Source organism: Python bivittatus, unplaced genomic scaffold (genome assembly GCF_059951505.1).
Source record: "Python bivittatus isolate LINGU-HERP-01145 unplaced genomic scaffold, Pbiv_v1 ctg000740_np1212, whole genome shotgun sequence".
Classification (NCBI taxonomy): Eukaryota; Metazoa; Chordata; class Lepidosauria; order Squamata; family Pythonidae; genus Python; species Python bivittatus.
Window position 1 is genome coordinate 1,722,952 of NW_028277106.1, and position 9,654 is coordinate 1,732,605.

The window sequence follows — 9,654 nt, forward strand, 5'->3', positions numbered from 1 at the left end:
GCATCTGCAGGGCAACTGGGCAAAGGAAAATAGGTTGGGTGGGTTTGGGGGACAGGAGCTACAGTTCTACTCGGGTATTGGGAGGGTACGGCCTGTCCCAGCTCCACACCTAGTGATCCAGGGACAAGGGTGGTCTGTGACCCCCCCTCCAGGGGCAAATTGCATTCACCCAAGCACCGTGGGAATAGGAACACTAAGGGGGGAGAATTGGTAAGAATAAGTAGGCCTGCTCCATTCTGAATCTTGCGGATTATAAACTGCTTCAATCGAGGGGGTTCTAAGTGGTGCATAAAAGCGACGCAACAGAAGGTTGTGCAGAAGGAGGCGGTGGATGGGACGCGTCGCAGAATGGATCGCTGCCGTATGCCTCACCAGTTGTTCTATGGTGAACTGGAGACTGGAAGAGACCTCGTCATCGCGCAAGCGCTACAAAGACACTGTGAAAGAAGCCCTGCGCCACCGCGACATCCCAGCCAAGGGAACAAGAACCTGCCCTGTGCTCCAAAGCCTCCGCCGGCTTTGAAGACAGGCACCGCCAAAAACTGATGGAGAACCATGAGCGGCGTCACAGAGTAACACCCACAGCTCTTGTACTTCCAGTGCCCCCCTTGTGCTAGGCTCTGCGCTTCCAGACTGGGACTGCAGAGCCACCTCCGTGTCCCGAGATGAACTGCACAAGAGCCCATCTTCGAACCCAGAGGACCACCTGTTGTTATAAAGCAACAGCTGGTGAAGAGCTGATCTGTTGGCTCACCTCTGGTACTAACCTACGCTGTAATACCCTGAGGGCGCAGCCTTCCTGGAACGGGGACAACAGACCCGTTCCCAGCAGCCTTAATTAGGACCCCGATGCCATTTATCCCCTGAGAAAGCGGAATATGTGGGTATCTCGGGGGAGTTCATGCTGGAATTGAGGGGGGCTTAGGAACTCTGCAGCTGCTGCTGAAGCCCATTTAGTTGACCTCTGTGGTTGGTGTAACCACTGGGGACGGAGATCCTAGCTGGCTTAAGGTTAGTCCAACAAACCTCCCCAAACCATTTCCCATATTTTTTTTTACCTTTTCACATTCCCACCATAAATGCAAGTCCCAATTTCTTTTTTACACCTCCAACAATTTTTTAAATTACTTCTGTTATAATAGCTTAAAGTTACTGGGGTCATATACCATTTCCAAATTGTCTTATAACAATTCTCTTTAATTCTAACAGATATATTTTTCATCATTCTTTGCACCCAAATCTTTGACCATTCTTCTTCTGTAATATTAATACCTAAATCACTCTCCCAACTAAATTTCATTCCCTGTTGTGCTTGATTACCTTCTATCAATATTTTATATATTTTACCTATTAACCCTTTTGTTACTTTGTATCATTCTGTTTCATTTGTATTATTAATTCCTCAAATTTTGTTAATTGTCTGCATTTCCCATATTGTTTTACCCAATCCTTAGTCCATGCCTCCAATTGCAGTACATTATACCAAGATACCTTAGTTGGTTCAAATATCTCCTTTATATCATCTCTACAAGAAACTTTACTTAACCAATCTTTCAATCTTAATATTCCAGCTTGCTCCGTATCTTTTATTAATCCTGCCTTAAGGTTCTCTGGAAATTTTTCTAGGTCTACAATTCGGGTCAATGGTGATATTCCTGGACTAATTTTTTTTTATTTTTATGCCAAGTCTGTAAGATAACATTATTTATTGGGTTTTTTATTTTGTGTAGAAAGAAAATAATCTTTATCCCTTATCTCCCCTAACTCCATTTCTCCCCAAATCAATTTTTCTATTCCATATATCATATTAGGGACATATCTCATTTGATTAGCTATATAATACTTATTAATATTTGGTATACCTAATCCTCCTTTCTGGGATGCATACCATAACTTTTTTTTTTTATTCTTGATTTTTAATCTCCATTGCAAAAATTATTTGTGATATTTTGCCATTGTCTTAACTCCTCTTCTGTTAATTTTACTGGTAGCATCTAAAATAAAAAAATTAATTTTAGGTAAAATCTTAATTTTACATAACACTACTCTTCCAAACCATGACAATTTCACTTTTTTATATCCAAGTATTTCTTCATTTCTTTTTTCAACTTATCAAAATTCAATGTTTTTAATTCCTGTAAATATTAAGCTATATTTATTCCCAAATATTTAAAACTCCCCTTCATGGATCACTGCCTTGTCGTGGCGAAGGGGCTTGCGTAACTCAGTGAAGCCATGAGCTATACCGTGCAGGGCCACCCAAGACGGACAGGTCATGACAGAGAGTTCTGACAAAATGTGGTCCACTGGAGAAGGAAATGGCACCCCACTCCAGTATCCTTGCCAAGAAAACCCCACGGACAATGTTAGAAGGCTAAAAGATATGACGCCGGAAGATGAGCCCCTCAGGTCGGAAGGTGTCCAATATGCTACTGGGGAAGAGCGGAGGGCAATTCCAAGTAGCTCCAGAAAGAGTGAAGCGGCTGGGCCAAAGCCGAAAGGACGCTCAGCTGTGGATGTATCTGGAAGCGAAAAGAAGGTCCGATGCTGTAAAGAACAATATTGTATAGTACCTGGAATGTAAGATCTATGAACCAAGGCAAGCTGGATGTGGTCAAACATGAGATGACAAGACTGAACATCGACATCTTGGGAATCAGCGAACTGAAATGGACGGGAATGGGTGAATTTAATTCGGGTGACCATTATATCTACTACTGTGGGCAAGAAACCCTTAGAAGAAATGGAGCTGCACTCATAGTCAATAAGAGAGTGGGAAAGGCAGTAATGGGGTACAACCTCAAAAATGACAGAATGATCTCAGTGCGAATCCAAGGCAAACCATTCAATATCACAGTCATCCAAGTCTATGCCCCAACCACTGATGCCGAAGAAGCTGAAGTTGACCGCTTCTATGAAGACCTACAACACCTTCTAGAACTAGCACCAAAAAAAGATGTCCTTTTCATCATAGGGGATTGGAATGCTAAAGTAGGAAGTCAAGGAGTAATCGGAATAACAGGCAAGTTTGGCCTTTGAGTACAAAATGAAGCAGGGCAAAGGCTAATAGAGTTCTGTCAAGAGAACAAGCTGGTCATAGCAAACACTCTTTTCCAACAACACAAGAGACGACTCTACACATGGACATCACCAGATGGTCAATACCGAAACCAGATTGATTATATACTTTGCAGCCAAAGATGGAGAAGCTCTATACAGACAGCAAAAACAAGACCAGGAGCTGACTGTGGCTCAGATCATGAGCTTCCTACTGCAAAATTTAGGCTTAAATTGAAGAACGTAGGGAAAACCGCTAGAACACTCAGGTATGACTTAGATCATATTCCTTGTGAGTACACAGTGAAGGTGATGAATAGATTTAGAGGATTAGATTTGGTAGACAGAGTGCCTGAAGAACTATGGACGGAGGTCCGTAACATTGTACAGGAGGCAGCAACTAAAACCATCCCAAGGAAAAAGAAATCAAGAAAGCAAAATGGCTGTCTGATGAGGCTTTACAAATAGCTGTGGAAAGAAGGAATGCGAAAAGCAAGGGTGAAAGGGAAAGATATAAGCAACTGAATGCAGATTTCCAGAGAATAGCAAGGAGAGATAAGAAGGCCTTCTTAAATGAACAATGCAAAGAAATTGAGGAAAACAATAGAATGGGGAAGACTAGAGATCTCTACAAGAAAATTGGAGATATGAAAGGAACGTTTAGTGCAAAGATGGGCATGATAAAGGACAAAAAAGGCAGGGACCTAACAGAAGCAGAGGAGATTAAGAAGAGGTGGCAAGAATACACAGAAGAACTATACAAGAAAGATCTTAATGTCCCTGATGTCCACGCTGGTGTGATCACTGACCTTGAGCCAGACATCCTAGAGAGTGAAGTCAAGTGGGCCTTAGGAAGCATTGCTAACAACAAAGCTAGTGGAGATGACAGTATTCCTGCTGAGTTATTTAAAATACTAAAAGATGATGGTGTTAAAGGGCTGCACTCAGTATGCCAGCAAGTTTGGAAAACGCAACAGTGGCCACGGGATTGGAAAAGGTCAGTTTATGTTCCAATTCCAAAGAAGGGCAACGCCAAAGAATGCTCAAACTATCGCACAATTGCACTCATTTCACATGCTAGCAAGGTTATGCTCAAAATCCTACAAGCTAGGCTTCAGCGGTACGTGAACCGAGAACTACCGGATGTACAAGCTGGGTTTCGAAGAGGCAGAGGAACTAGAGATCAAATCGCCAACATTCGCTGGATCATGGAGAAAGCACGAGAGTTCCAGAAAAATATCTACTTCTGCTTCATTGACTATGCAAAAGCCTTTGATTGTGTGGATCATAACAAACTGTGGCAAGTTCTTAAAGAGATGGGAGTACCAGACCACCTTACCTGTCTCCTGAGAAATCTGTATGCGGGCCAAGAAGCAACAGTCAGAACTGGTCATGGAACAACCGATTGGTTCAAAATAGGGAAAGGTGTACGACAAGGCTGTATACTGTCACCCTGCTTATTTAACCTATATGCAGAGTACATCATGAGAAATGCCAGGCTGGAAGAATCACAAGCCGGAATTAAGATTGCAGGGAGAATCATCAACAACCTCAGATATGCGGACGATACCACCCTAATGGCAGAAAGTGAAGAAGAACTAAAGAGACTCTTGATGAGGGTGAAAGAGGAGAGTGCAAAAGCTGGCTTGAAACTCAACATTAAAAAAACTAAGATCATGGCATCTGGACCCATCAATTCCTGGCAAATAGAAGGGGTAGAAATGGAAGCAGTAACAGACTTCATTTATTTGGGCTCCAAGATCACCGCAGATGGAGACTGCAGCCATGAAATTAAAAGACGCTTGCTCCTTGGGAGGAAAGCTATGGCAAGCCTAGATAGCATATTAAAAACCAGAGATGTCACCTTGCCGACAAAGATCCGCATAGTCAGAGCTATGGTTTTTCCAGTAGTAATGTATGGCTGTGAGAGCTGGACCATAAAAAAGGCCGAGCGCCGAAGAATTGATGCCTTTGAACTGTGGTGCTGGAGAAGACTCTTGAGAGTCCCCTGGACTGCTAGGAGGTCAAACCAGTCAATCTTAAAGGAAATCAACCCTGACTGCTCATTGGAAGGATCGATAAAGAAGCTCAAGCTCAGATATTTTGGTCACCTAATGCGAAGAGAGATCTCTTTGGAGAAGACCCTGATGCTGGGAAAGATTGAAGACAAAAGGAGAAGGGGACGGCAGAGGATGAGATGGTTAGAGAGCATCACTGAAGCAATGAGCATGAAACTGAGCAAACTCAGGGAGGCAGTGAAGGACAGGAAGGCCTGGCGCAATATGGTTCATGGGGTCACGAAGAGTCAGACACGACTTAACCACTAAACAACAATAACAATTTAAAACTCTCTGTAACTTTAATGTTGTATTTCTTTTTAATTTCTTCTATTTCCCCTCTACTATTATTAACATCATCTCAGACTTGTTCCAATTTATTTTCAAACCTGTTACTTCTTCAAAATCTTCTAAGTGTTTCTGAATGTTACCAAGAGCTTTTAGTGGTTCTACTATAGTTAACAAAGTATTGTCTGCAAACAAATCTTTACTTCTTCTCCTTGTCCTATTCCTTCTATATCTTTATCTTTTCTTATCACGTTTGCCAATAATTCTATCACTAATATGGGGATAAAGAGCAACCCTGTCTTGTTCCTCGGCTTAGGTTAAATTGTTCTGTTATTTCATCATTAACTAATACGGAAGCTTTATTCCCTGCATATAATTTTGTAATAATTTGTTGAATTTTTTTTCCAAATCCCATCAAAGGCTTTGAAGATATCTAATGCTAGTACTCCAGCTTTTACTTCTTTTTCTTTTATATAATTAATTACATTCAATAGCCTTCTTATTAAATCCGCCATTTGTCTTCCTTTTATAGATCTGCTTTGATCATTTCTGATATATTTTCCTATAAATCCATTCAATCTTCTCACCAATATTGCTGTAAACATCCTGGTTTATTAATGCTATTGGTCTATATGAGTCAATTTCTGATTTATCTTTTCCAGGCTTTGGAATCAAAACTATTGTAGAATATTGCCAGGATGGTGGAATCTCTCCTCCTCCTAGAATACTATTGAATAATTTTCCAATTTTGGAATTAAATTTTTTGTAAACATTTTATAAAATTTTGCTCCTAAACCATCCATCCCAGGTGTTTTTCCAACTTTCAAATTCTTTATAACATCTTCTATCTCTTCCTTCCTAAATTTTTGTTTTAATCAATCTTTATCGTCTTCCTGGAGTTTGATACTTAAATTTTTCTCAATATAATTTCTAATTTTATCTTCTGAGCTCCCTTTAGTTGTATATAATTTCTCATAAAATTCTTGTATTCCTTTTATCTTATCTTTCATCAAATTACATCTCTTTCCTTTTATAACTTTAATTATGCCTATTCCCCTATCTTTTTCAGTTGGGCAGCCCTAGCTAACATCCTCGAATTTTTATTAGCATATTCAAAATATTATCTTTTTAAATAAACCAGATTTCTCTGAACCTTTTCCATCTCAGATCCTTGTAATTCTTTTTTTTACGCTAATATCTCGTTCACAATTTTCTTATCTCTTTTAATAATTTCTCTCTAACTCTTTTATCTTCCCTTCTATCTTTTCCTCCTTTTGTTCTTTTTGTCTTTTTAATATCGAGGCTTCTTTAACAGTTAATCCTCTTATTACTGCCTTCATTGAGTCCCATAATATTCCCTGCTCAATTTCACCATTATCGTTAATCTGCCATATTTCCTTCCATTCTCTCTCTAGTTTTTCCAATATCTCTTCATTTCTAAAAATATTCATATCCTTTCCATCTTTTAGTTTCCTTATAGTCACATTTCATTTTCATTTGGATACTCACCATTGAATAATCACTAATTTTTATAACTTCAATTTCAACATTTGTAATTTTTACCTGTGCATTATTTGAGCCAAATATGTAATCTATTCTCGAATGTTTTAGGCACTTGTGAAAAATACGTAAATGCTTTTTCTTCACCTTTCAATTCTCTCCAGACATCTTTTAAATTAACCTTTTTTATCAATCTGTTTAACTTGGTTTTTCTATTTTTCATCTCCTCTATTGTTACATTTGATTTATCCAATTTCTTATCTACTACCACATTACAATGTCCTGCTAATATAATCATCCCTTTACTTTCTTTTTCATCCTGCTTCACAACGGTATTAAAAAATTCTCTCTGTTTTTTGTTCGGTGCATATAAGTTTATTAATGTAATATCCTCACCTCTTATTCAACTTTGTATCATTAAATATCTTCCTTTATCATCATTCATATTTTCCATTTTAAACTCACATCTTTTAGAAATCAATGTTGCTACTCCCCTTACTTTTGATGTACCATACAATTTTTCATATTTTTCAATCCAATTTAGCTTCAATTCATTAATTCCATCTATTTTTTGATGTGTTTCTTGTAGGAAAATTATGTCTGGTCTTTCTTTTCTTAATTGTGCTTCCATTCATCTTTTTAACAAGTTACCCAAACCTCTAACATTCCATGTTGCAATTTTTATGTTCTTAACCATCTTTGATCCAGTAGTAATGTATGGCTGTGAGAGCTGGACCATAAAAAAGGCCGAGCGCCGAAGAATTGATGCCTTTGAACTGTGGTGCTGGAGAAGACTCTTGAGAGTCCCCTGGACTGCTAGGAGGTCAAACCAGTCAATCTTAAAGGAAATCAACCCTGATTGCTCATTGGAAGGATCGATAATGAAGCTCAAGCTCAGATATTTTGGCCACCTAATGCGAAGAGAGATCTCTTTGGAGAAGACCCTGATGCTGGGAAAGATTGAAGGCAAAAGGAGAAGAGGACGGCAGAGGATGAGATGGTTAGATAGCATCACTGAAGCAATGAGCATGAAACTGAGCAAACTCAGGGAGGCAGTGAAGGACAGGAAGGCCTGGCGCAGTATGGTTCATGGGGTCACGAAGAGTTGGACACGACTTAACGACTAAACAACAACAACCATCTTTGAATTTGTTACTAAGCCAGCAAATATTTTTTGTCCCACTTTGTGAACTATCTATAGTAATTAACACCTTAATATAGCAATAATTAAATATAAAAACACCGTAAAGACAATAATACATAAACACAGACCCCCTTCTCCCCGCCCTAACCCATACCCCACACATATTAATCTTCTAACCCTATCCACCCTTCAGGCTTCCTTGCCCAGGTACTCACCCAAATTCTTGTGGGGGGGGGACACGCCTGTTTTTCCCCATATCTATCCATTTCCCTTCCCTCACCAGCTGCTCGACTTTCTTACATAGCTTTCCATTTCTATCCACCTCACTTTTAATCCTCTTCTGTCTCTTTTTTAAACACCTTTTCCATGGATCTCACTCCAAAATTTTAAAAACCTAATACCTCTTAATTAATACAATCATTACTATTTATATCTTATCTAAAAAAAATCTTTAAGGTTTTTACCATTTTATATCTCTTATACTACAGAATATATTTTACTAAAAATCGTTAACAACCTAATTTTCCCACTGGATCCCACTAATTTATATCAATATATACTTACTTTTCCATCCTCATGGTGTGTTCTTACCAGTTCCCTCCCTTTAGATATGAGTGCTAACTCCTTAATTAGATATTAATATACTTATATAATTTATCTTGAGCTTTATATGGGTCTAACCCATCTTTACTGTTAAAGTTTGGAAATATGAAACTAGAATAGCAAAAGAAAGATGATAATTTTTGTTACTGCCTTAAGATTAATAATAGCTAAAAATGGAAAGTGGATTTTGAATGAGCTTGAAGATTGGTTTAAAGAAATATGGAATACTGCTATTAATGATAAATTGACGTGTGAACTAAAATAGAAAAAGGATCTGGTGAAAAGGAATGATTTTGATGTTATATGGGGTGAATTTCTGGAGTATATTTTTGTTAAATGGAAGGGAGTAAAACCAGATCAATCATCCTTTTGGAGAGGAGGGCTTATTAAGAATTAGTAATAATAAAAATTTATGATAATAAAAAGTAAAATGATAAGGAGTAATAAGTCCCAGGGGGAATGGGTGCACATAGAGGTTAAGTTTATGTGTGTTTTATTTTGGTTGTTTGATTGAATTATTTTGTTTCTGTTATTATTGATTCTGTGTTTTGTAGTTCGTATTTTAAATTAATAAAAAATAAAATAAACACCAAAAAAAACCCCTCCCCCAAACCGGCTGTTCTGTATAAAGACTGGTCCAGGTGTGAACTATGTGCAGGTCCCCACCCTAAAGGCAAAGCACCGTAACACAGTGGCCTGGTCCATAAACTGGGCGAGGCCATGGCTTGCCACTGCAGCTGCAGCTACGTGCTGCCGTGGACAAGGCACATGGAGCGCAGGGCAGCCGTGCTGTGAAGCCCCTGCTCGCTGCCTCCTCGGCAGAAGTCTGGAGAGCTGCTGACCCTTCCCAAAGCAGCTGTGCCTCTTCTCAGCAGAGGCGGCTTGCCTGGGCAGAGGGAGGCCAGCTCTGGAGAGCGGCGGCGGCGGCGGCGGCAGCAAAGGGAGAGCCCTCGGACCCCTGCCCTCAAGCCCCTGAACGGCCGCTGAATGATGGCCCAGCCTAGG